The following is a 26,009-nucleotide window of genomic DNA, read 5'->3' as shown; positions in this document are numbered from 1 at the left end:
CTAGGCTTTTTCCTCTTATCTAGTGGAGTTGACGCAAATATCCAGAAGTGGAGTTCCTGGAGAAACATCTGAACACTTCAGATGCAGTATATAAAGTAGTATAAAGTAGTATATAAAGATTTCTATGGTATATCTAAGATGTACCATCAAGATGTCTTCCAAAAGTGTCGACTGCCGTGCATAGCCGTGTGAGCGCACCCCCGTGGCAGCCACTCCACAGCTCCCGCAGGGCAACCCCTCCGCAGGGAAGCGCTCTGTGGCTCACATCAGAGGACCACAGGAAGGCCTGGCGGCCTGCAGGGCTTGGCAGGCAAATGAGGGGTTAAAGAGAAGCACTGGAGAAGGATGGGCTGGGGCCAGCCCTTTCCAAGCCGGCTTCCCAAGCGGCTTCCTGTGGATGCCAGTCCAACTCCAAGAAACCCAACTAGTTGCCTTTTTAGGCCATAATCGAGAGGATACAACCAGAGGCTAAATTAGGACTCTCAGGAAATGATGAAACTGAAAGTAAATAGGTTGACCAAAACCCTCTGATTTCAACCCAAAAAATAATTCCTCGATTATTGCCTTCTTCCCTTCCCCCCTCAGCCAACATCCACTTGGACCTTTTACTCCTTCCTGTTTTCCCAAGGAACGCTCCCCTCCGCCCCACCCTCCCTCTGGTTCTGTGACTTGTATGCTTGTTTAGAAGAGAAGCTACCGTCCCCTTAAAAGCCAGAATTCTACCAGGCCAAACCACTGGTCCAGACACTGTGAGCTTTTCCATTCCTAGACAACTAGGATTTATGCAAAGCCTTCCACGGGTCAAGTTCTAGGCTAGGAGCTTTCAAGTCTTCCTAACTCCTCTTAAAGCTACCACCTAATGAGGACCTACTAGCTAATTAGCTCTCCATTGTCTCACTCCATCCTCACAATCATTCAAGACAGAAAGTAACCATCATTTTGCAGATGAGGAAGGTGAACCCCAAAGCCAGGTTCAATTCAAACTCATTCAGCTTAATACTCTACAGTTTCCACTTAAACCCTGTGAGCTTTCTAGGGCAGTGGGGAGAAAATGAACTAAGCACCCCCTTGACTGCCAACTCGAAGCTGCATCACCACATTGGAGCTGAAAGTAAGGTGCAAGGTGTGGCCTTGGGTGGGTCAAGGTTCCGGCTCAAGGTTCCAGATGACCCAGACACGACCCAGACACAGGAAGCCCTGTTCCAGCTGACTCGCTGACGCTAGCAACATCCCCACCAGCACCCTGAGATCACAGAGAAACACGCCCTTTCTCATTCTCCTTAGAGCCACTGCTGTGCAGTAAATGCAACTGTCAAGGTATATAAATTCCACTGTTCAGCACTGTTTTATGAAAGTAGCTGCTGAAACAATATATAAATGTTCAAACCCATCATACTTATTTATTCAAGCACCTTACACGGACCGGGGGCCTACACCCAAAAGCAAAGCTGCGAGGACCAAGATGTCTGCAGTGCAGCAGGATGACAGCACGGACACACCAGGTGAGTGGCCGCGTGGCGGGAGGCCGTCTGCACACTGCGGGACCCTGAGCAGAAACTCTGGCCCCTGCTCACTAGACAACAGAAGCACCGTGCCCCTCACTGTGACACCAAAAATGTCTCCAGACACTGCCAAAGATGAAGATAGAGAAGTGGGCGCCCCAGGTGAGAAGCACTGATTTAAGGCGTCAATATGAGCAGAGGCTGCCCAGAAGCAGGATTCCCGCTCAGTAAATACCCTCCAACTCGGAAATGTACAAGTCAAACCTCCTTAAATCAGAAGCCCCCAGAGCAAAGTGATTCCCGGGTTCTAAACAGTGACCATTACAGATGGCACGGTCCCTGAGGGGTCAATGTCCCTTGTGATACACTGTATTTTAAGGGATCGGCCCTAAACCCACTACTGGATTGTACTTTAAAGGGTCCCTAAATGCCCAAGTTTTAAAAGGAGGCTGCTGGGCCTCCCCAGGCAGGGTCTGGATCCCACTGCACATCCACCCAGCAGTTTACTCAGCCCATGATTCACTATAAAGTTCACCAGCAACAGGAAGTGCAGGCGATTCACGAAAGACAGGCAGCAGCCATGCGGGGCTGGAGGTGGGGGTTACCGCCAGCTCACCCCATCACCCTGGGAATTTCATCAATGCTATTTTATTGGGTTGTTTTGGCAAGTAAGGCTTAGTCCCAGAGATGCACCCAGATGAATGCTCCCCTCCCTAGCCCCAATATCTGCTTCACAGGTGACCCCACCTGGGGACCCACAGCGCCATGACAGCTCCACCGCCCCGGCCTGCACTCTCCTCTGGGTCTCCTGCTTGGACCCACAGGGTCCACCTGGTCATGCCCATCCCCAGTGGAGGAGGAACCCTCGGCCAACACCAGGCTGTGCCCTGCTCCAGTCCAGGCCCCTATGCCCTTTCTGGGCCTCCACAGCTGCCTATTAGGGGACTTCCTCCTTCTTTTGTCTCCTCAACCTTCAAATCCATCCTCCTTGCTGCCTTCAGGATGACTCAGAAGTTCAATTTGATATTATCAGTTCACATCGGTGCAGCGACTTCTCCAGAATGAAATCTAATGGTCCTTGGCCTGGGGAGTAGGCCCTGCTGTGACGTTACCTCCTATTCATCTGCTCTGTCCCCTCTCTCCAAGCCCACCTTCCTTTCTGCCACTGTCACTTCTAAGGGCTCACAATTCCAGTTCACAGGCCTCTGCTCATGCCTCCAGGCCTTTGGAGCAGTAGGAAGCCCCAGGAGCCCATTCTCCAACCTCAGCTTCAACACCCTTTCCTCAGGAAAGCCCTCCCTGATTGCTGCCAGTTAAGTTGGCATTAGTTCTTTCATCTGAGGGCAAAGACCAGGTGTCATTCACCCTCCCCAGCAGCAAGCGCACCTAACCCAACCTAAGTCCTGACTAATGTTTCCTGAACGAATGAATGTGGAGGAGGCAAAGATGGAGGAGAAGGAGCAGTGGGGAAGGGTGTCCAGAGGCTGGAAAATCCCCTGGAGCTATGCAAAAACGGCCAGAGGGTGGACAGTGAACAAGGAGACCCAAGCTGAGAGCGCAAGGCCACAGCCAGCAAACTGGCTGCAGACCCAAATCATCCATGGGCTAATCTCTATAACCCCACACAAGAAGGGAAGGAAGGCATAGTGGGGCTCTCAAGCGATAGGACAAGCAGGAATAAACATAATTTCTTGGTCCTCAAGAAAGTTTTGCGTATGACTAAATAAACACATCTATTGGAACCTACTAGCACCCCGATTATCCAAAGTGGGGACATCTACCAACTACCACCAGACGTACAGAAATAAACTCAGATGGCAAGCCCGCTGGCCCTGCTGGGGTCCGCGAAAGGCCTCTGGCCACCACTCCACCCTGTCCCGGACCACTTGGTCTAGTTCTGCTCAACAAGTGTGGGACACACTGAGCTTTGGGACTAAAATAGAGATGGGCCTTGGAAAGACCATGACCGACTGGGGGAGTCCCAAGATCCACGTTTGTAAAGCACCGCCACAGGTTGGGACAGGCACACACCAGAGAGACTGGGTCTGAAGCCTCAGCTCACAAGTCCCAGGACCTTGCAGCCTTAGCACCTCCATGTCCCAGCTTCAGGGAGAAAAGAAAACGCCAGCGGAGGAGCTGTGACAAGTTCCCGATGAGAATCCCACACTTCACCGCAGCCCCCTCTCGCTCCCCTCCTCTTGTCCCGCCGATCTAATTCATCCTAATCATCCCCAGGACGATGCCTGGAATGGAAGGGCAGTCCCCAGAGTCTGGAGACTCTCCGGGTCACACCAGCCCACAGAGAACAACGTGGTCAGAGACAGAGATTCCCTACCGCCACTCTGCACCCGGGAAGAGGGCTCCGTGGCCCAGAAGGTTGGCAGCACGGACCAGTGGGCCCCTGGACATGTGGGCATGTGCACAAAAGCCTCTGAGAAGCCTGCCGTTGGGACACCTGCTTCACTGTGTCCCATCAGGCCAAGCACCCAGGAACGTCCTGCCGGAAGTGTATTTCTCAAAGCTGCCCTGGGAAATGCTGGTCAGCACACATGGGCGTGCACCAGGCCTGTGCCGGAAGAGCCCAGCGGACACCAGCTGTGCCATCCTGCAGATGTCACCTCAACTTCCTGCCGCCTCAGCTTTCCCATTTGGAAGAAGTTCTACCTGCTCAAAGGCAATGGTCCACAAAGCCTCCCAGCACAAACACCAGGGCTATTAATCTACAGGCAGGAGGCAGCAAAGTGGCCCTTCAGCCTGCCACCCAGCCACCCCCACCCTAAGGTGTTCATTTTCCCCAGGTTAGAAGGGAAGAGGATCCTCCCAGCTGCCCAGAGCCTGAAGGTACAGGCTGCTGAGGAATGGGAGGACATGGCCCCCTCCTCACTCCCCACCGCAGGAATGTTGTTTGCTTACAGAAGAAGCTGGGACTTGTTTCCATTAGCAGGATTCCAACCCAAGCCTGTGTTGATGCTCAGCAGATAAGAAAAGCCGACCAGAGACTCCAGGCAGAGAGGAATTTAGCACCAGAGCCCCAGAATCCACCCCCTTTGCCCTTCCCTCCTCACAGGCAGCGAGGAGGGACTTCCCAGTTCCCAAGAGCCCAGGGACACTGGCTGGAAGGCAGGGCTTGGGGGCATTCTGAGTTTGCCCTGCACCCAACCACCCAGACCATCCAAAGTGACACCTGAATCAGATTCCCTCCTCCCACGTGTGTAAGGAAGGGGGTAGGGAGAGGGGGCGCAGCAGGGGACCCAGATCTTATCGGCCTCTTCTTCAAGGAATGTGGGCTTTATTCTAGAGAGAAGGGAGGCCACGGGTGAGGGAGAGTGACATCATCCAGTTTGTATTTTAAAGAGATCCCGCTCCTGACCTCAATGTAAGGGGGCCATGAGAAACCAGCAGTTAGAAAGGCCCATGGACCAGCAAGGGGGGAGCCTCTGATCTAGAGAGGAGCAAAGGCAGTTCCATGAGGAGGCTGGGGAGAAAGTGAGTCAAGGCCACAAGACAGGAAATGAAGGCAGCCTGGCAGGGGGAAGTCCTGGGGGCCAGTGCCCACTGCAGTCTCTTCCTATGGGAAGGGACCCAAGCTCCAGCAGCTCTGCCCACCGTGTTTCCAAAGCCTCATAGAGCTTGGGGCCCGCAGACCCAAGTGCCCACTGAGAACCACCCTGGCCCTCAGGGCCACATAAGCACGTCTTTGGGCACAGAAACTGTTTCGAATGAGTGAATCAATCCCCTGATCAGTCAGGGCAGAAAGCATCTCCAGCCAGAAGACAGCCCCCCACACCGGAACCCACCACTCAGAACATCGTCCCACCTGGGGAAGCGAGAGCCCCGTGGCCTTCAGAACCCACCAGCTCCTTCAACCCATGCCTGACAGCTGCCTTTCTAGCGCCATCTCCCGTGCCCGCCAGAACCCTCCAGGCTAGCCACAGGTCCCCAAGGGACAGTCTTTGCTCGGGAGGTCCCTTCCGCCACCCTCCACTGGCCAGGCAGCCTGCTCTAATGCCCTAATGGAATGTAATCACCGCCCCCTCTCCCCCCCCCCACCAGGACACTATTCCGCAACCACGGCTTCTCTGCCTGCCCCCCACCACCATTGCCCCTAGAACTCCGTGAGGGCAAGAACTGCCCCCCAGCCCTTAACTCGGGGCTGACAGAAACCAAGGCACTGCACAGAGAAGGTCCTGGAGCAACGCTTGTTAAGTGAATGAGTTCTCCTGGGAAGCTGGCTGTCCAAGAGGAGGGCCGCCCTCAGGTTCTCTTCACCGCTGGTGTCCCATGTCCAGGCTCTGTGGACTTGTCACCAAGTGGACCCTTGAGCTTGGTTTTATTTGGTTCAATGTTTGCGTGGCGAGATCACACACAGGCCTCACCTACTGGGTAATGAGTTTGCACTCAGACGCCTCAGAGAAACTGCAGAGAAAAGCAAGTTTTTTCAGATGTGGGGTGATGCTCCCTCCCAAACAGCGAGGTGCAGATCATCTCCTGGGACTCAGCCCCAGGGTTGACAGGGCTGACAGAGTGTTTGGCTGCTCTCTGGACAGGAATGGCTCCCCGTCAGGCCCATCTGCCCTCCTGCAGAGACAGCATCCCCACACCAGCCGCCAGGGCCAACTCCAGCCTCCGGGCCTGCTGTATGTGTATCTCTCCGCTGACTTCTGCTGGTGTGGCGGGTTCTTTTTCCTCAAGCATGAAGCCGAGTGTGCTGGAACCCAACGCAGAAAAATAGCTGTACTGAAAAGATTTCATTATCAAGCTGCTGCTAAATGGGTAGGGTGGCAGGCTGGCTTCCTGAGGCCCACCAGGCCGACTGAGAAACGAAGGACAATGTTTAAAGACCACTCAGCCCGGAACCCACCAGGCTTTCAGCAACCTGTTCTTCTCTGAGTAATGTTTAAATAATAGTAAGCCCCCAAAACCCTAAACCGTGCGGCACTGCCACCTGCCAGGCCCTACTCCAGCTGGGCTAATGGCTCTGAGGTCCAATGGGCCAGTCACCTGGGCATGCACTGCCCCGCTGCTGGTGAGTAACATCTGATGAACCGCTGTGATGGGGAAGGACCACGCTCCCCAAAGGTGCAGGTGTTGGGGACAGAGCCTGGCATGCGCTACCCATCCTCAAGCACCTGGGGGTCACCCCAGCAATCCCACATCTTATTTTCCACACGCAATAACTGGTGCGCTCACTGCCACCACACTTCTCCTGGATGGGTCAAGCGGCCATGACAAGTCCACTTTGACAAGTCCACTTTTTCAGCCCTGGGGGACAGAGACCTTCCAAATGGGGCTGATTCGTGAATGTGGCAGAGAGTGTCCTAGAGAGAACCTGACTCGGGGCAGCCAGCCTGGCGGGGCAACTCTGGCCCCCTCACTGAACTAACAGGATAAACTCCGCCAGGCTGAGGGCCCCCTGGCCTCGGTCTGTCCCCTTGTAAGATGAAAAAGCTGGACGCAGTGAGGAGCTGTGGAGCGCACAGGCCGCCCTGGGGTCTAGCTGTGGACAGCTCTGAGGACTGTTCAGCCCACAGAACCAAGAAAAGGATCAAAATGAGCTCAGGAGCAGTGGTGCTGGCTGGCGCCCCGGTCTGCCAGCTCCCCTCCCCCACAATCTTTGCCTCTTCTCTCAAGAAGTCTGTGTCGCCGCTGAGCTCATAATGAGTCAGTCACAGCACTGCCCTCACACAGCCCACTTGAGGGGTTTAAAGTCACATCCTGCCTAGCCTAACTCAACATGATTTATTCCACCCCAGGAATGTAGCTCGTTTCCCAGAATTTTGAAAGAACTTTTCAGTTAAAGAGTTTGATCTTGCAAGGGCTCCATTTACAGGCTCGGCCTGAGCGGCAGAGGAGACCCAACTCAGCTCAGACCTGTAGGCGGGAAGCACACAATGTCAGGGCTAAAAGAGCTCCCCTCAACCAGAGCATCACATGCTGGGGGCACCAACATTTTCCTCTCAGTAAGAAAAAATTAATTAAAAAACTTTTTTAGGGTAAATATACACAAAGACCAAACAAAAGATTCATGAAATGATATATAAATACACAAAGGCTATGCACGCTGCAATTTCCCATTCATGTCTACAGGACTTGATTCCTAAAAATACCGATTGCCGCCCACTAAAGTAATTTCACACCCCACACCAAGGAGTCTCCACTGACAGCCTGAGAAACACTAAAGCCATCCGTCACCGGCAGTGGAGTCTCAGACTAGTCCAGCAACGCACCAGGATCACACAGTGAGCTGGGACAAGCGCAAGTTCAAGGCCACAGCCTAAGCAAGACTCTACAGGCAAGCAGGCAACGGATCTGTGCTGGGCACACCTCCCATCCGGCCAGCATCTGCTCCCAACAACCTTGACATAGGCCCCGCCACGTCCCGGCCCAAGCCCTGCTCCCCACTCTCCCCTTTAAAAAAAGAGGCAGAGGCCTCCCCTGGTGGCGCAGCAGTTGAGCGCTGAGTTGCAAAACTTCCTGCAGCCTTGCAGCGCTGGTTCGATCCCCGGCCACCAGGGAGGGTCCCACATGGCGTGCAGACCTCTCCTGCCGCCCGCTGCTCCCCTCAGCAGTGTACTTCGGTCCTTCTGCCTGCTCTGCTCCCCGCTCTGTCTCTGGTGAATTCTCTCACCCTCCTGCGCTTCTGACTGTACCCAGTGCTTGTATAAATAAATATATAAATAAATAAATGAAATAAAAAAGAGGCAGGGAGGTGAAGGAACTGTCTAGAGATTGAGCAACTTAGGAAACATTCTCTGAGGACCTGAGTCCAGTTGGGAGATAACAAGGGCAGAAAGGATGCTGCTCTCCTCAGCATCCATAACAGCAGATCCAATCCAATACTGGAAACATCACCATCAAATCTCCATCCTGGCCACACTGAAGAGACGCCCCAAAGTGACACAAAGGCTGAACAGAAGGAGCAGATGGAGAGGAAGGGCCCTGTCCTTGTGAGATGAGACCGGGGAAGGTGCTCCCCACACACTTATATCCCTGTGGAGGCGTAGCCTAGCCAGAAATGGACAGCCCCTCACACTTGATGGTAGCCTGCTGAGGGCCTGTTTGCACACACACACGCACTCTATGAATCTATGCATCAGCACGTCTTATACTTCCGGATAGCAAGGACCCCATTGAGAATTGGTTGAAGGCTATGAACCCTGTGCATGCCATTTTAGGGGCTCACAGAGACCCTCAAGTGCAATCCACAGACCTCGAGGAGCCCCAGTTATAAGCTCAAAGGCTAGGAGGCATCCAAGTAACCCCCTTGTCCACCAAAGCAACACAAAGGGAGACTTGATTTTCCTCCTTCATTACCACCCTCAGGTTAAGGAGGATCCGACCAGAGAGGTCTGGGGAAGCCAAGCCAGTCAGGACAAGCCAACAGGGAGAGCTGGCATGAGAAGGGAAGGCTCTGGGATGGCAGCAGAGGGAAGGCCATGTCCCCTGAGCCACCCGGATCACACTGGACCACAGGAAAAAGACATTCAAGCTGAACAGCACAATGTCTTCTCCCGGTTTCCATCCCTTGGGCCTGTTCTCAACTGAGTCAGCATGCGGCCAGCTTTGGGCGCACAGGCGGCATGGAGGGCAGCGCCAGGTTCTGCAAAGAAGCCAGGGTGGGCAAGCAGCATCCCACAGCCTTTAGCCTCCCTGGGGAAAGTGACCCAGAAACAAGCCAGGGCAGTGGAGATGAAACCCACCTGGTTCACACTTTATGGAAAATTAAACTACGGTTCCTGGAGCAGGCTGGGGTAGCACCCTCAGCTGGAAAGCTGGCCAACCCCAGCTGTCCTTGAGCAGGGAGGCTGGCGGCAGGGATGACCTCACCACGTCCTTCACCGGAATTCTGGCCTCTGCTGATTTTACCACCCGCCAAGAATGGCTCCTTGCCTGAGCCCAAAGGGGCCAGCACTGAAGCCCCACATGAGAGCTGGAAAAGGAGCAGCCCCTGGCCTCTAGAGCGGCTAGATCAGAGCTATGCCATCCTGAGGGGTCAAAGGCCCCCCAGCCCCTACACACAGGGACATGTGCATACACACACAACCAACACTAGCCCCCCGACCCCCGCAGCCCATGCAGGATGATCAGGGCAGAACGTGAGCGTCCAGCCAACCTGGATGTGAGCACTGGATTCTCCACTAGCTGGTTGAGGAAATCTGGATACACTGTTGCAACTCCTGAACCCGCCTTTCCTCATCTATAAAACCAAAACACAAAGCCCACCCCGTGGGACAGTGCTGACAATTAAAAACCACCACCCCCACAGAGCTCTGAAGGCTTTTCTCTGAGGTCTCCCTAACCCACTCAGCACCCTGGGAGGCAGGTTCTATTAGAGTCCCATCCTGCAGGTGAGGAAACTGAACCCCAGAATGCGTAGGTGACTTGCTCCAGGGCACACAGGTAGCTGTCAGGTCTGCACCCTAGAGGTCTCACTCCAGCTCCAAGTCTGCACCTAACCACTGAGCTCAGGGCCTCTGAGGACGCAGAGAGGCAGCAAACACCTAGCACCGGCAGCTGGGCCCACAGGAAGACCTGGCAAACAGGGTAAGTTAGGGACTGGATCTGGAGCGGGGAGGGCAGAGGGGACCCGCCATCATCCCTGTCACCCAGAAGCAAGCAGAACAGTCCTTCTGGCTGACACCAAGCACCCCCCACCAGACACCACTTCCTTTCCCAACTCCTTTTCAGCTGATTTCTCTTAAGTGTCAGAAGGGGAGGGGTGTTACTCTCCCCGACCCCTCCCAGTCCCACTGAAGAGTCAGGAAATGAATGCACCGTAGTTGTCAGTGACGCCCACAACCAATGTGGAATGTCCCAGGCCCCGGCACAAGGGTTGCTGGTAAAGTCCCCGGAAGAGGTTTGAATCTGGCCCCAGTCCTTGATCTTTGCTCAGGTCTGCCGTGGAGGATCACATTCTTCAGATTCTTGTCTGAAAGCCAGAGGGGGAGGGGGAACCACTACTTCAACCCAAGGATAATTAAAGCCTGTGACTTGCTTTAAAGGGGCGGACAGCCTTCTCCTCTCACCTCCTCGCATCCCCAGGTCTGTCCACTGTAACCCGTGCAGGTCTGGACACCCAGGACTTTACCTGGAAGTGCCCTGGCCCAGAGGCTCCCAAGACAGGCAGGGAGGAAAGGGCAGGGAGGGACCAAGGAGACTTTCAGTCTCACCTGGGAAGCACTGCCTAGCCCTTCCTCTCCGACCTGAGGTTTAAAGTGCAAGACCTGAGGTTTAAAGTGCGAGCCCGAAAGTGGGCAGAACTCACGCCAGGTGGGTTTGGAGGAAGGCATCGGGAGGTGAGGATAGAGGAGAGAAGTCAGTGTCGGTGGGGTCCTGTGAATTCCACAGTGCTCAGCGGAGGGTAATTAATCCCATAATGAGGCATTTTGCATGAGCACTTGGCGAGACAGCCACCTCCTCCTCACCCTGGCAAATGCAGGAATAGTTGGTGGGCGGCAGGCCCAGCTTGGGCAGAAGGCAGCAGGAGGCCAGGAAGAGGAGGAGGTGACCTGGAGCTCAGGGGGACAGGGGACAAAAACTGGAGCTCCCTGCAGGATCCAGCCTGGACCACACCCTCACTGTGCTCGCTGACTTTGGATGGAACAGGGTGGACTGCATTTTACACCTGGCAACATCAGCCAACAAGGCACTGGCCTCAACAGCCACTGGTTTAAGGTCATCATGTTATAGGACAGGGAGAGGGGCAGCCCAAAACCCCACAAACCTGCCTATTCTAAATGGGTTCTGCCATCCGCCGCATCAACACAAAACATAGGAGACTTTAATGGGAAGGAACTTTAATAAAACTAGGAAACAATACAGGTAAGGCAAAGAGTCTAGTTTCTAAATGAAGCACCTAAAGTTACCCGTCCCCTCGTGGGTAAAAGTCCATCCATATGGGATTGGCCCAGAGCAAGGCCCCAAAGCCTGCCACAAGTCTAAAGCATCTTCCAGTGGGGACCCACAGAAAAGGGTCACAAACAACTGGACAAGCCCGGAAGGAAAAGAGCAAAATCAACATCAAGATAAAAGCTGCCATGGTCACCTCCCCACGGGTCTCACCCACATCTGTGTCACCCAGTCCACCACCAAAAGACAAGCGCAGTTTCTTCACGTGTCTCTAGGCTCCATGCACCTCCTCCAGGTCTCCTGGCTCCATCCTGCTTCCTTCCTCAGTCTCTTCTGCAGCTTCTTCTCTCCCTGCTCAGCTCCACCCTTCCTTGGGTGGGGCAGGGAAGCTGGAACCTCCCCCTTTCCTGGGGACCACCCTGTTACAATCAGTCCACAAACCCCTGACTCCAGAAACACGTAGTGGGTTCTGGGGGCTGAGCAGAAGAGGCAGTGGAAGCAAATACTGAAAGGAAATGGCCTGCAAATCAGCTGCGAGGGAGCATCTTGTGCTTCGAGCTTGGGCCTGGTCACTAAGGTTCTGAGCCCCCACTTGCCCAGCTATAACATGGCAACAGTCACACCGCCCGCCTCGGGATGGTGGAACTTCCACTGTGAGAACATGGGCATGACTTCAAACTTCTAGTTTGAAGGAAAAAACAGATTGAAATAGATTTTTTAAGCGATTAAAATAGACATATTTATAATAGACAGCTTGGGATTTTCCTGGACAAACTGTATAGACAATAAAGCTAAACTGCAGTGAGCACAAAATCCTCCATGGTGGTTCGCATTTTCCACAGACAAGGAAATCACACAGAGAAAGGTTGCCGGACTCACCCAAGGTCAAAGAGCCAGCAAGTAGGAGAAGCAAGTTTAGGACAGAGGGGCTGGCTCCAGAGCCCCCTACTATTTGTCTGGACACACACCACACCATGGTATGAAGCCTCAGAACCCAAAGTAATAAAGCCGGTGACCCAAGGCCGTGCCAAGCCAAGTGGTGGCGCTGCTAAAGAGCCTGGGTCAGTCAGGCCCACCTGTTCTCAAACATTCTGTCCCTGTGGGCAAGGCTTGGACCCCAGAGGCAACTCCAGTAAGAGGGGAAGTGAGCTCAGCAAGAAGGCCAGCACAGAGAAGTGTGCTGCGGGGTGGAGGGAGGGGCGGGGGCAAAGGATATGGGGCATAGACCAGTCCCTGGGGTTCAAGTTTACAGCCCTGCACCAGTTTCTATAAACATTACCCCTTGCTCACGTAAAACTGTGTTTATGGCTCATGAGAAGGGGGGAGACCATCACCAAGAATGCTGAGTCCACAAGAACTGGGGGGTGGGGTCATCACCCCTGTGAGGAAGGCAGACCACCCTGGATCTGGGCCCAGGGAGTAGCCCCAGTAGTCGTCCCAGAGCCCAGTTACTAAAGCGCCTCAGTCAAGAATAGGATCTGGCAGGTCAGCAGGAAAGGTGCTGGCGCTGAACTGGGGCAGGTGGGGGCAACGGGAGGGGAGCGGGTGGACATGGATGGGGTCCACAATGACCCTGACACTGTGCTGAGTGCCATCCACACCTTAGCTACCCAAAGGACACCCAGAGATAGGTTTTATTAACCATACTTTAAGATAAGGGCACCAGGGCCCAAAGCAGTTAAGTAAACTGGTAAAGTCCTGGAGGGTTCACCCCTCAGTCCTGGAGGAACCACTGTCCCTGGATGAGAGAGGCCTCCTCTGACACCCCACTCCCTGATGTGCTGGCAGGCACCGATTGTGCCCTCCCCCAAATTCATCTGTTAAAGCGTTAACCCAGTTAAAGAGATAATTAAATTAAAACAAGCCCATCAGTGTGGGCCCTACTCCAATCTGACTGGTGTCCTCCTCAGAGGGGGAAATGTGGGCATACACGGGGACCCCAGGGCTGTGCGTGCAAGAGGGAAGACCAAGTACAGAGGCAGCAAGGGGACAGCCACTGGAGGGCCAAGGAGAGAGGCCTCAAAGGAAATCAACAGGCAAGCCACCAACAGGTCACACCTTTATCACAGCCTCAGAACTGTAGAAACAAACTCCTGTTGCTCAAGCCACCAGGCCTGCGGTCATCTATACACGACCCACCGACCACTGCCCACAGCACCTGCCAGACCCTGGCTGGCCGTGGCAATGGAGAGCTGGTTGGTAAGCTTGCTGTCTGGTTCCCTGCTCTGGAAAGTAAAGGGCAGCCTCTAGTTGCCTGTTCAAACACGCATGCCCAGCACCTACAGTCGCCAGCACACTGCCAGCAATTGATATACATTCAAGGAACAAATAAACTGAGTGAAATGGGATTTAAGGCCAGCTGCTGCTGTTCAAGACTCTCCTCCCCACGCCCACTGCCTCCTGCTTTATCCAATTCTCTACTCCTTGTACCCCCGTCCAACATAATAGCTGGTGAATAATTAAAAATTGTATAAGTGCAAAGATAATCTCCAGCTTATTAATCACTACCAAACAGTGAACAAGGTGACGGGAGAGAAATTAAAAAGAAACACAAAGGACCTCACCTTAACACCAGAGAACATCATCTACCAAGCACGGAAGGCCAAGGCTGGGTTACAGCCATAGGACTAATTTTAAGTCAGTATGTAAGAAATAAAGCTACACTAAGGCTTAGGGTTCATTTGGGGCTCTGTGGGTCTGGGTTTCATGGGGGGGCACTGAGGCGCATGACAGAAACTCTGCTAGCCAAAACCTCAAACCAGAGTGGCCTGGTGTGATCCAAATCCCAGCTGCAGGCTGGAGGGGGAGGCAGACCCTGAAGCAGGACCACGGAAGTGTCCGGGGACAACGTGGGGTGGGTGGCAAGCCCTGGGCTCCTTTCACAACAACAAAACACTTCTCTCCTGCTTGCCAGGAAGACAGGTCACACTCCCTTGAGCCAGGAGCTGGGGCTGGGGGCTTAGGTCTGGGGGGCGAATGAAGAGGCTAGGAAAGATAAGAAAGGAAAGGAAGCCAATTGTCAGGAGCTACAGCAACTACCAGGGTAACATTCCACGTTCTAGACCCTTTCACAGACCACCTTCTCCCCTGAGGCCCAGCCCAGCCCCAACACTACTTTCCCCTTGTCAACAAGCTATCTGATCAAAAGCAACCACTAAGATTCTGAAACTTCCTTTTTACAACAAAACTAAACTGTTGCAACTTGTTGCTAATATTCCAGCTCCTTCCCAAGTGGCCTGTGACATCTCCAAGCCTCCGCTGCCTCCTACCTATCATTTCCACCAGAGGCCTCTCTCAGGAGGGCCTGGGGCTGCTTCCCAGGCCTCCTGGTCAAGCTGGCCCCTGGGAGCCTCTGCCCCTCGCCACGCCAGGCTTGTTTCTGATGCAGGCCTCCTAACTGCACCAACCGCTTTGGGGAGGGGGGTGGATGTCTCCCTCCAAATACTCCAGAAAGACCTCCCAGGTCTTTTCTCATCGCTAATGACAAAGCAGTTTTACCTGTTTTCCACCAATTGAAATCAGGCATCCAAGCTGCCACTTTCTCCCCAGCTCGCCTCTATCACAACCCACAACACCAGCGGCAGAGATTTTTCCCTAGGTCTGGACAGTGAGCCCCTGGAAGGTAGGCCTGTGAGGGCTCCTTCACCACCATCCTAACCACCAAGAAACTTCTGCCCTGGAACAGATGCTCAGGATATTTGCTGAATGAATGAATTTCCAAAAAGAGTCAACAAAACCCATGGAACTTTCTGGCAATGTAAATAATGGTTCTTCCCCTCTATGGACTACAACATAACATTAAAGTAAGAACTGTGGAGACTGTTGCAACATAGGAAACTTTGTATCTTAACACTGAGTGACTGAGTTAGCACATACAACAGTATCTGTTTTGCTTACAATTTTGCAAGTATAGGGACAGGAAACCCAAAAAATGCAAACAGTCCACAGGGTGGGGGCTGAAATGCTTGTCAGCTTTGTTATATTGTTTATGCTATAAACAACCCCCCCCCCCATTTTTTAGCTTTGGAAAGAGAGCTGATTCCAGTAACAATTATGTCTCTCTCAACACTCCATGAAAAATCTCATTCCAAGTCCTTCAGCCGGGAAGAGCATGCAGACCACACGGAGGGCAGGGCAGAATTCCCAGCAGCCCTCCAGAGACGACCTGGAAGTGGCAGCCTCTAATCCCACATTTCCCAGGAAATGGCACCAGGGCGAAGACTCTAATGGGCCACATAAGGGGTTGCCATGAGGGACCCGGGCTGGAACTCCCGAGGGGAGAGGAAATCTTTTCTCAGCTGCAGAGGATTAAGAGAGCCCTGGCCACCTGATTCGCCCCTGCACAAAGATCTTCCTGAGTCTGAGCAAGGTCCCAGCCAGACTCTCTGGATGTCTTGTGCCACGTCAATACCTTACAATCACCACAGCTGCCACCTCCTCCAGGAAGCCTTCTCAAACCCTCCTGGGCCTCCAGGGATCTGTACCTGCAGGACACCATCCTTCACTGGAAACACAGGCCCTTCCCTTCCTTCACGTCCACATTCCCAGGCCCCAGCCCGGAACTCACCCTAGCACACAGAGTAAGACGTGAGGTTACTGAATGACAGTAGGCAGACGGACCAGTTAGGAAGGAAGACAAGTTTGCAAGTGGGTAGATGTCAGACCCCACTGCTTAAGATGGCGGTGGGCCTGCTAACCAGCTGGTTCCCCAGGGGAGGCCAGCCAGGGACCAGCCCACAGCAGCAGACACCACAGCCAGAATTTACAAGCCTGGCTACAGTCTTTTCACCTGTCCTCCCTTAGGACCAACCACACACATGTGAAAAATGACTGGTTGAGGCTACAGGTGAAGTCAGTAGCCAAAGTAACACGATTGAACTGGTAACCTCGCTCTGAGGAGCCTACTGCACTATGGAACGGGAGGCCCAAAGCTCTGATCCTCTAATTAATTCTGGGCCACTGCCAGGTAGGAGGCCTTGGGACCAGTCCGACCCCTCACTGTTGGGCCAGGAGTGAAAGGCACCTGACAAGGTCACACAAGAGTAGAAGTCAGAGTGTCCTAAGTTAGAATCCCTGCTCAGTATCCGCATCTATAAAATGGGGATAATTTCCCATCACATGGGAATGCTAAGAATGAGAAAATTCATGAAAAAGCACTAGCTAGTAGAGTACTTGGAACAGTAGTCAATAAAATTTTATTATTGCTGTTGTTGTTGCTGTTCCTATTATAAACAGAGCTCAGACTTCAACCCAGACATCCTGACTCCCAGGCCAGAGGCCTCCTACCAGAGCTTCGGCCTTCCTTCCTTGCTTCCCCATCTTGTCTCCTCCCAGGCAACTCTCGCCTCCAGGAAGCTGGCTCAAGAGGCTCAGAAATCCCCAGACTCTAAGGCCCATTCGGGCCTGCATCCCAAGTCTCTCTTTCAGTCCCAACCCCATTAGAGGAGAAGGCTCCTGAGGACAGGGACCAGACAGGCAGAGGGCCACATGGGAGCCAGTCAGGCCACAATGAGGCCATCATCAAGGCATCTGATAATCAACCTGGCAAAGAAATTTGGGGGTCAATACCCTCTTACCAATATTCGGCTCTTAAATTCTAAAATATAAACAGAAACCATGAAATTGCTCCTGACCACCTTCCTCACCCCAGAGGCTCCACACAAGTGCCAAGCATCCGCAGTATGTAACCTGCAGAGGTGGCTCGGGGCGCTCTGAATCTCAGACTGCCTGGGCCTCCACCTCTGCAGGCTCACAGGCAAAGGCACGTCAGGCCTAAACTCCACTCAGGCAGCCAGAGCTAAAAAGGCCCACACAGTAGTCAAGAACCTGGGGACGGAGACACAGAAAAGGCCTGTCTGTCCCCTCCACGTCCTCACAGTTGGGGCTTCTAAAATCTCCCCCTTCCCTGCCCAGCCAGAAGAAGTCACCCAAACTATTCCAAATGCTAGTCTTTCTGTTTATCAGACAGGAAGCTGCCTTCTCCAGCCCAATGACTTCATGCAAAACACAGGAAACATGGTGGCTTTTGAACACGACAAATGAAAGTATCTCTACTGCTATATTACAGTCTTTTTCTTTTTAATGCTGAAAGTAGCTCCGGTCAGCCTAACGACAGCCTAACGAGTTGCATGGCACCCTGTGGTAGGAAGACTGCAAAGCTGCAGGCATCAGACACCGCTGCCTCGGGCCCAGGGAACCTCCCAGCAGGGCCTCTGTCACCTTAGTTGCCACACCTTGTTATCAAGGGATAGGCTCACTGACAAATTTAAAATCTCTAAACTGGATAAAAAATTTCCGATGACCCAAGGACAGATGATGCCGATGATGTAATGGGGGGAAAAGGAGGAAGAGGACAGAACTGGGCCACTCTGCTGCACTTGTAATCCTCACAACAAGTCTGACCAGAAGGGGAGAAGGCCCCCCTTGCAGCAAGCAGGGGATGCTGCTCCCAGCACCCTTGCTTCCTTCTCCAGGGGGTTTCGTGCTGAAAATATAACAAACCCGACACCCGAGGCATTAAATGACTTCAAATTGTTAGGGGGACAGGATGTCCTGAGCTAATCCCATACAGGCTTTGTAGACCCCACCCCCACTCCAGACTAAAGCCATCAGGACATTGGGAAAGACAAATCCCATCACCACCAAAGGGAAGGTGGCTGGGACCTGAGGGTGGGGTTATGCAGCCAGGTTGGGTATAAAAACCAAACACTTGGGCCTTGGGCTGGCTCACTGTCGCTCTCCTCCTGGCTTCACGGCTCCTGGCTCGCGTCCAGCTCTCAGAGCGCCATTTGGGATTCCTGATCGGCAGATCGGGTAGGACTCATTTAAAACTTTGTCTCCCACTTTTCTCCTTGAGCGGTACATTTCCTCATTTCCCCTTCCCTTGTGAATAAACCTTTTATGAACCTTTCGCGTGTGCCTGCAGTGGAGCATTGATAAGTCCTTTTAAGCGCGCGGGTGAGCCCACAGTCAGGCACCCCGTTTTGTATCGGGGCTGCCCTATAACAAAATGACTGAAGCCAGGATGGGCTAAGGGGCAGCGGGAGGCCTGCGACTCTGGGTGGCCCACCCTGCTGCCTGGCACGACCCCATGTGAAATATTGGTTTTTGAGCTGTGGGAACTTTCGGCCTAAGTGGTCCTCTCCAACTGGAAGTAGTTCAGAGAAACCCAAACCCTTCCCACCCCATTTCTTAACTCTAGTCCCACCCCCACACCCCCCAAAAAGAAAGATTAAGGGTGTGGAAGAACAGACTCTTGAGGAAAGATTAAAAGGAGCTAAGTATGTGTTGCTTGGCTAAACAGTGCAGAAAGGCGAAGAAAGGGAGGAAAAGAGTTTGAAAACACTTAAATAAGGCCACATGATGTTGAGAGAAAGGCCCTGGGGTGGAGACGCTGCTTCTACCAGCTCACAGAGAGCGCCTGGGCAAACCTCGCCCTGTCTAATGGGGGAAGGATTCCATTATCCCTAATGTCCAGCTTGGACATTCTAGAATTTAAGTAAATTCAGGAGGGAGAGGTTTACCGTTGTGTTGACTTTTCTTTTAAGAGGAGCATCCACCAGGCACCAAGGAAGTGACTTAAGGGTGGGGGAAGAGCTTTACCTTCCACTTCCCTATAGTCCAACCTGCCCAGGCCGGAAACCACACCCACAGTAGCAACTTCCAGAAGGCGCTGGAAGGCAAACACCACCACCAACCGCCAGCACACATGCGCGCGTGTGCACACACACACACACACACACACACACGGCCAGTCACAGCAAGAGGGTTCCTAGTGGAGAGGCCAAGCTGGCTAGAAAAGAACACAGCTGCTAAAGGTACCGTGCTGAGAACTGGAGGGTCAGGCTGGAGAGATACTCCCAATCGGCCTCACCCTCAGCCGAAGGCCAGCCAAGGTCCAACTGCCCTGGTCTAGGGTGCTATATCCCATTCTGGGTACTGAATCACCTCAGGCTTAGAAAGTAGTCAGCAGGACTGACCCGGACCCGAGAAATTCCAACTTCCAGAAGCCTGTTTAAGTTACTTTTTGAAGAGATATGCATCAGACAGAGGCAGGGGGCTGCTCCCCTCAGGGCGCCCCAAGTACTCAGGGTCATCAGAGCATGAGGGGCAGGAGGCAGATAAAGGCCAGCAACAGCCTTCAACCCAGCTGCCCGTGTGGGGGCAGGCCCATGCTAGGCCCAGGCTCATTTTGGGTACTCCTATGACTCATGCCATTCCTGCAGAGGCCCAGGGCTGCCAGGAGGGACACAGGCCTGCACCCAGGGTCTTCGGACTTCACTAAGGAAAAAAGCCAATCAGCAGTGGGCAGAGCTGGCAACCAATCAGTAACCACATCATCTGGGCCTAAGATGGTCTTCCTGGGGAAGAGGGTTAGGGCTTTCCAATTCAAAAAAAAACCCTTCTGATCACATCTTTTGGAGTCTGGGCCTTTCCTCTGTTATTAATACATAAAAACCACAGGCCAGCTGTCTAGGAGATCACTGAGGATGGAGTGGGAAGGGACACGCTAGAGGACACAATGACAAAGAGAGGAAGACCCAAGAGAATAAAGGCCTGGCCGAGCCTCTGGTCAGGGAGGGTTCCCCAGGAAAGGACTGCGTGTGATCTGGAGCCAGGGCAATTGTGGGAAACCTGGCAAAGGAGTGTCCCGAAAAACTTTCCAGAAACATACTGCGGGCTTCCTTTTCTCAGACAGCAAAGAAAAAGCAATCATCCACCATTTCCCGCATACGAGGGAGTGGATCAGCGTTGACGTTTGTTTAAGGGGTTACTCTGGTAATAACATGATGTCATGAAGAAGAAAACCAGACCCAAAACGTTCCAGTGGTAACACTGGAACATTCCATGTCAGTCCATTTTTAAGATGATCTGTCCTCCTCCCTTGCACACAGTAGGCACTCAATATGAAATTTGAAATTCAGGGCCTCCCCTGGTGGCGCAGTGGTTGAGCGCTGGGCTGCAAAGCTGCCTGCAGCCTCTGCAGCGCCGGTTCAATCCCTGGTTGCCAGGCGAGGGTCCCACATGGCGCACAGACCTCTCCTGCTGCACCTGCTGCTCCCCTCAGCAGTGTATCATCAGTCTGCCTGTTCTGTTCCCCTCTCTGGCTCTGGTGAATTCTCTCACCCTCCCGCACTTCTGACTGTACCCAGTGCTTATATAAATAAATAAATAAATCTTAAAAAAAAAAAAAAAGAAATTTGAAATTCAGAGCAAAGCATTTGAGAGTTGAGACCATCAAGAGTGGCTGGGCATCCCCTCCTAGATAATCTAAGATAGATAACAGGTAACATCCATATAATAAAAATTACAGGAAAAAAATAGATTTTCAGATTTTTACTTACTATGAATATTACCTTATTTGAGGACTACTAAGTAGCAACAAATACAATTGTTACTTTTGACTATAAGTGTACGTATAAAAGGGCATCTTGCTTCCTGGACCCTCTCTAGGCCCTGCCACTATTACCAGGCACTGAGCTGAGGGGATGTTCCAGGCTCTGCCCAACTTGCTGCTCATTTTCCCCACTGACACCCCATCTTGAAGGACAAGATCCAGCACTACATATAGATTCACCTCATTTTTTTAAAGGCTGCAAGGATTTCCACTGCACGGCTGGGTCGTGATTTATTTGACCCTTTTGACGGGCAGTTAAGCTGGTTTCCTGTCCTCTGCTAAGACAATATTGCAAGGGGTATCCTTGGACATTTCCTTTTGCATGTTTATCTGTGGGTGAATTCCTAGAAATCAGCCAGTACTATGTTTTGACAGAAGCTACCCAACTGCCTCTAAAAAGACTGTTATAACTTACATGCCCAAATATAGGACCTGAGAATGCCTGCCTAACTGGAGCATTTTGAAGAAATGAAAAGGACTGAAGTTTTCAGGTTCCAGGTCTCTCGTGCGCAGGCGGTGGACACAGAAACAGGCACGAGGTCTTTGTAGGGCGATCATGACACTTTCTACCAAAATTAAATGTTCCCGTGTCCCACCCTGGCTGCCCACTGGATCTCCATTGGCCCTGCTTTAGAACTGGTACTGCCGTTAGTCTGTACAGCTTCTGCCTGGGGACTAGGGCCCTGAAATTGTTATAGGGCAGCCCCAATACAAAATGGAATTGGCTCAGGACATCCTTTCCCCCGACAAAATGCGGCTGCTCAGCACAGCTCATCACCAGTGCCTCCAAGAGCATCAGCAGATGGGCCCAGAAGCACATGTTTTCTTTACCACCTGGGCTTCACAGCCCACGAGCACTCACACAAGCACACCTTAGGAGCAGCAGGGGCCAGGTAAACCCCCCATCCCTCCTCCCATTTCTTCACCTGGTTGTCATATAAGCAACCCAGGTTGCCATGTAAGTGTTTTCTTAAAACATATTGAACACAATATGTCAGGCCTTTTACCCACCTATTTCTATTAGCTCTCACGGGATAGCTATTAAGATCGACGCATTACAGATGAGGAAACTGAGGCTCCAGCAGCTTGCCCAAGTTCATAAAGCTAGTAAACAGCAGGATTTAAACTCTGCCCAGCTCAAAGCTCACATCCCCAATGTCTCAGCTCTAAGAACAGGATTCTGTAAGTCACAGGGCCACAGCTACCCTGGGCCCCATTCAGGTGTCACGGATGTGATCCAGGGGGCTCAGCGCCCCAATGGTTAGTTAACAGGAGAGGCAGTGACTCCCTGGGCTACACAAAGGGAACATGCACTTCCTGCCCCTGCAGGCAGAGATGCTGCTTTATGCTCAGCAAATTAGGAGTTTGTTTAATTAAGACGACACACAGATTTTGTTATTCCAAATATTTTTGGAACATGATGCTTGGGAGGAAGCTGTCAAGGCAAGGACTTTTTTTGTCCTTTGCTTTGGGTTTCGCTCTCTCCCCCTGCAAGAGAAGGGTAGGGCCAGGCTCAGAGGAAAACAACAGCCAACCCCTCCTCTCCTTTTGAAATAAAGATGTCAAGCTGGTAAGGGCTTTCTTAAGTACTTTATTGAAGGATTAGCTCGAAGAGGAAGTGAGGAAAGCAGTGAGCCTGGCTTCTAGCATACCCCACCAGGGGACACAACAATGCTGCATTTTTTTTTAAGACTATTTTTTTTTTTAAGATTTATTTTTATTTATTTATACAAGCACTGGGTACAGTGAGAAGTGTGGGAGGGTGAGAGAATTCACCAGAGCCAGAGCGGGGAGCAAAGCAGGCAGACTGACGAAACACACTGCTGAGGGGAGCAGCGGGCGGCAGGAGAGGTCTGCGCGCCATGTAGGACCCTCCTCCGGTGGCCAGGAAGCAGTCGGGGATCAAACCGGCGCTGCAGAGGCTGCGTGCGGGCAGCTTCGCAACCCAGCGTTCAACCTCTGCGCCACCGGGGAGGCCCAACAATGCTGCATTTTTTGAGTGTGCTTTTCACCTTTAAAAAAGCTAACAGATCTTTGTATTGTTTTTTCTGGAGCAAGAACAGACCAAAGGCAGGCTGTGATAAACATGCATCCTTCATCCTGCAAGAGAGAAGTGGTCCCGTCACCAAGCCCTTTCAGTAAAAAAGTTCAAAAAATAAAACACTGAGGGGCCTGCCTAGTGGCACAAGGAGTTAAGTCTCCGTGCTATGACGCTATTGGCAGCCACTGCAGCACCAGTTCAATCCCTGATCCATGGCCGGGGAGCTGACGCACATGGGGTAGCAGACCTCTCCTGGCTCGCCCGCTGCTCCCCTCAGCAGAGTATTTCGGTCAATACGCCTGTTCTGCTCCCCACTCTGTCTCTGGTGAATCCTCTCCCCCACACCTCTGGCCTGCACCCCAGCTCTTACATGCATCAATAAAATCTTTTTAAAAAAATACAAAAAATTGAAAGCCAGGCCCCTGACCTCCTCTTCCCTCACGTGGGGTAGCCCCTCCCCACACACAGCCTGCCAACGCTGGCACTCCAGGCACCTGGATCTGCCCCACACCTGGATCTGCCCACAGGCACTGCCAGGACTTGCTGTATGAGAAGAGTGGAGCTCTTTGGTGTCACCCGGCAGCCATCAGGGGGGCAGAGTGGCTCTCAAATTACACTGAGCAATCTCTTGACGCTTTTAATTACCCCTCAATTATCCACTAAATGAGTCCTCACTTTCCAACAAGGAAGGCTTGCCTCAGTTTGCCAAACCTGCTATGTGCTTCTTCCTCGGGGTGGCCTCCCTCCTTGCCCTGGACTGAAGTGGCCCCTCTGGAATTCCCAGAGCCCTTTGTCTATGGCATGCTTGGGACACTCATCACAGGCTGCCTTTGTATTTCAGTCACTCTGCCATGATTTCCCCCTGAGGACTGGAAACTCCCCAAGGGCAGGGAAGGTCTCCGGAGTCCAGTAGTCTGGCTCCCTTCTCCCAATCCCCATGAGTCACTATGCCTTTTTGGGGTCTCTGTTCACATCACCTTAGAGTCATCTACAGATTTGTCTCAGCTTCTACAGATGCCTGAGGGCAGAGGCCAGGTCTTACTCAATCTCACACCCCCCCACCACCTGGCAGAGGCCCTGGCACCCAGAAGCCAGTTAAATATTTGTTCAATGACACATCTGTGCACCCTTCCCCGTCCAGCAGCCTTGTATGTAAACTGACTAGTACTAATTGAATGAGGGTCCACGGGAAAAGCAGCTTCGCTCCTTACCAAAAGCAAATCAGGCACCAGCGAGGTTATCAAGCTGGGCTGAGACAGGAGTCAGACATGGCCACAGAGCTGCGCTAGCGCTCGCTTCCCCTCAACAGTTACTCAACAATAACTTTGAAATCCTGCTAAATCCAGAAAAGAGGGCAGTGAGCCGAGAACTGGCCGGACCCTCAAATGCCCAGAGCAGAGCGCCGCAGGTGTCCTGGACCTGGGGTTTCCCAGGAGCCTTCTCCCCAGTGGGCCGGGTGGGGCCTGCAGACGGGAGCCTGGCCGTCCCCCGCACCCCACCTTCAAGACAGCCGCCAGCCCCGTCTTGGAGGATCCTCGGTTTCTGTTTGAACAGCCCGGGCTCTCGCGAAGGATGTTGGGGGCAGGGGAGCCAGTCCCGCCCTGGGCGTGGCTCCAGACAGGAAAGGTGAGGACCCCTGCACAGGGAAATGGGCGGTGCAGAAACCCCCACATCTGACCCAGAAAGTTAGGGTGCAACAGCTCAGGCCTGACTCAAAGGGAGCGGGGCCCAGATGCCCGCCCCGCCGGCGGGGAGGCCGCCAGGTGAGGAGGAGCCAGGTGCGCGCGTGGGGGCCGCGGGGCTGCAAGTGCCCGGGCGCCCGCAGCGCGTCAGAGCCGCAGCTCGCGGGCCCCGAGAGGCCGGGGCGGGGTCTGCCCTGCGGTCCCCGCGCTGCCCAGACCGCGCGGGCGGGCGAGGAAGTGGGGCGCGCGCAGCGGCGTCCGCGGGACGGGACGCGACGGGACGGGACGCGACGGGACGGGACGCGACGGGACGGACGCCCTGACAGCTGCGAACGGTCCCCGGACCGCCCGTTACCCCCGTCCCGAAAACGCCCGGACCCTGCCGGGGGCGCGGCGCCCAGGGTCCCGCCCGCCGCCGGCCCGGGACGGCGCTCCCGGAAGGGGAAGAGGTTCGCCAGCCCGGGCGCCGGGCGGGCGGGCCGCGGGGGAGGTCGGGGCCGCGGGGGCCGCGGGGGGCGCGGGGGGCGCCGGCGCCAGAGCCCGCAGCTGCCCGGCGTCCGCGCGGGGGCCGGGCGCCCCGGGGGCGCGGGCCGGGCCGGCCTGGCGGAGCTCGTGCCCGCCCGCGCCGCCCGCTGACCACGCCGCGGCCGGCAGCGCCCGCCCGTCCGTCCGCCCGTCCGCCCGTCCGTCCGTCCGTCCTCCCGCCCGGGGCGCGGCCGCCGTGCGCCCCGCTCACCTGCACCCGGATCTGCCCGCAAACAGGCGCTGCCTCCCGGGAGGGCGTCTCGAGCGCGGCGGCGACGACGGGCGGGACGGCGCGAGCCGGAGCTGTGGCAGCGGAGCCTCCCTCGGCCTCAGTGCCTGCCGGGCCGGGGAAGTGCGCGCCGCGCCCGCCCAGCGCCGCCCCGGCCCGCCCCGCGCCCCCGCCCGCCCGCCCGCCCGCCGCGCCCGGGCGCCGGCCCGCTCGGCAGGGGCGGGGCCTGGGAACGCCCCCCGCGCCCTTCAGCCACTCCAGACGCTGCTTTTTTGATGGACAAACACACTGGCCTGTGGGAGAGCGGCCTCTCCCCGCCCGCGCCAGCTCTCCGCGTTTCCGGATCGCCCCTCGCCCGGCGAGGCCCGGGAGCTGACTGGGAAAGTCCGGGATGTGGCGCCCGCCCCGAGCCCGGCTCCCGGTCCTCCTCCGAGACTGCCATTAAGCACCATATATGGGAAAAGTGCTATTTTACATAATTACCACGGCTGCGGGGGCGAGCGTGGACTCCTCTCAGGGCGCCGAGTTCGATCCCCGCCGGGCCCGCTCGCCCCGGACCTCGGCCCGCCACGCCCGGCCATTGCATAAAGGCCCGGTCCCGGACCGCCGCGCGGCTCGCCCTGCACCCCGTGCTGGAGAACGAGCTACAGAATACGGTTGTAGCAGGAGTTAATGTTGTGCAGAGTGTGTGTGAGAAAGAAGTTTAAAAGACTGTGGAATATGTGCTGTCTCTTTTTTAGGATTTATTTATTTATTTATTTGTGCATACAAGGGCTGGGGTGCA

At 54.1% G+C, this 26,009-nt stretch overlaps 1 protein-coding gene across 1 annotated transcript in view; it reads right to left on the bottom strand.

Moving 5' to 3' along the window:
- Positions 1-25,327, bottom strand: part of MYH9 (myosin heavy chain 9) — an 82,023-nt gene extending 56,696 nt beyond the window's left edge. The window contains exon 1 of the mRNA XM_037513655.2: positions 25,208-25,327. The gene's annotated coding sequence lies outside the window, so the exon portion shown is untranslated. The remainder of the gene's footprint in view (positions 1-25,207) is intronic.
- Between the last annotated feature and the right edge of the window lie 682 nt (positions 25,328-26,009).

Source organism: Talpa occidentalis, unplaced genomic scaffold (genome assembly GCF_014898055.3).
Source record: "Talpa occidentalis isolate TD23 unplaced genomic scaffold, MPIMG_talOcc4v2.1 talOcc4.16, whole genome shotgun sequence".
In the NCBI taxonomy this organism is placed as follows: domain Eukaryota; kingdom Metazoa; phylum Chordata; class Mammalia; order Eulipotyphla; family Talpidae; genus Talpa; species Talpa occidentalis.
This window is presented reverse-complemented; position numbering and strand designations above follow the sequence as displayed.